Source organism: Cupressus sempervirens, chromosome 3 (assembly GCF_028749045.1).
Source record: "Cupressus sempervirens isolate cs-2001-9-10 chromosome 3, ASM2874904v1, whole genome shotgun sequence".
Taxonomy (NCBI): Eukaryota; Viridiplantae; Streptophyta; class Pinopsida; order Cupressales; family Cupressaceae; genus Cupressus; species Cupressus sempervirens.
In genome coordinates, this window is record NC_143120.1 from 301,106,764 (window position 1) to 301,108,423 (window position 1,660).

At 38.8% G+C, this 1,660-nt stretch overlaps 1 pseudogene across 1 annotated transcript; it reads right to left on the minus strand.

Moving 5' to 3' along the window:
• Positions 1–282: 282 nt before the first annotated feature.
• On the minus strand, positions 283–1,294 carry LOC149566179 (NDR1/HIN1-like protein 1 pseudogene; annotated as a pseudogene). Its single transcript, XR_016362135.1, has one exon. The product of XR_016362135.1 is annotated as an NDR1/HIN1-like protein 1 pseudogene (transcript).
• Between the last annotated feature and the right edge of the window lie 366 nt (positions 1,295–1,660).

Consider the following 1,660-nt stretch of genomic DNA (forward strand, 5'->3'; position numbering starts at 1 on the left):
TATTAAATAAAATACTATTGTTTCTTATTAAAACAAATTGAGGACTTATTAGTAGATTTAAATATCATATTGATTGATTAAGAAAAAAAAAAATTAATATCATATTGACCGATTGAAAAAAAAAAATTGTTTAATGGGAACGGACACTATTAAGCTTAATTCTTATACTAAAAGTGTTAATTAGTCAAATTTTTTTTTTTTGCAAACTTAAATTCTTCCCTTAGACTGTGATGTTGAAGAGCCATCAAATTTCAGGCACAGTTGCATTCCATGAATATATGATAAAAGCAGAAACTTATATGATATGATATTATAGCGAAAATACACTAGTTAAGCTCTCCAACATATTTCACTAATCAAATCCAACAAACCTTCCTATCTAATATTGCCCAACATTAAAACCCAATCCATGGCATTACAACTGAGCTTAGACGCTTACATCACACGGTCTGGTGCCCTGGAATAGTTGAGCGCCATTAAACCCCATATAAGCAAAACAGTTAACATTGAGATGATAATGTCCAGAAGTCCACGTCCCCACCTTCCACCGGATCTTCCCGTCCATCCTCATATTGACAGAAAGAATTCCGTTCTGCTGCTCGCCTCTCAGATGCTCTGCAACAAACGGAGCCAGCAGAACGGTGCTCCCGTTGAGAAGAGGGGACATAATTTTGACATCATTGTGCCCCTGGTAGAACGGTGTGAACTGGTTGTTGACGGTGATCTGCTGGGTCGTGTAAGTGGCGTAGGCGGTGAGCCGGTCATAGTAGATGCCGATCCGGTCATTAGGGTTGCGCGAAATGATGGTGAATTGCAGGGAAGAGGTGAGCAGGCCATCGGCTGTGAGGTTCAACTGACGGATAAGGGCGTCCTGCACGTAGAATCGTGGCTTTTGCGGACGGAGGGCTAAGTATATCACCAGGATAACAAAGAGCACAAGTGCAATGAAAATTAAGAGGCCTTTGCAGAGCCTGCGCTTGAACTTATCCTCAGGAAACCCTAGACGAATGCCCATGAATTTGGGCTGATGTTTATAGCAGATGGGACTCATTTTGTGTTTTGCGGGCCTTTGTTAGAGATCAAGTCTGAGATTAAGGCGCAAGGAAGGAATACGAGATGGTGGAGTTGTTATAGTGGGAAGGGGAAAAAGATTCTGCAATTAGTCTGACGTGATGAATGCTCTGAGAAACTTCGTTAGCATAACGAAGGGAGCATGCCATTCACGATTTTGTGTTGGGTTTCCAGATCTTCGACGACTATAGCTTTCCAGTTGAATTTGACCCGAGAAAATCGCGTTTTCTTCAGTGGTTGTGAAGTGTCATAGTTAAAGGTTTTGACTACTCGGTTTGTATTTTCACATTTTGTTGATTGGATTAGTCAAATCTTAAATTTCGTTATGAAAAATATTATAAATATTCGTTTCATTTTATGATTAACGGCTATGTTAATGAAAAATATCTCTACAGAAACACCAAAATGATTAGTCCATTCCTTATGATCATTAAAGAGAAGATTCACACTTATTAGATCCAGGTAAAATAAATTAAAAGGACTTTAAATATTAGTTAATGCGTTAAAAAAACACAAATCCACAAAAGGTGCTTTACTTGAACCTACTCAACATCTGTTATAGGTGCCAGTCTGCGGAACACAAGATCAG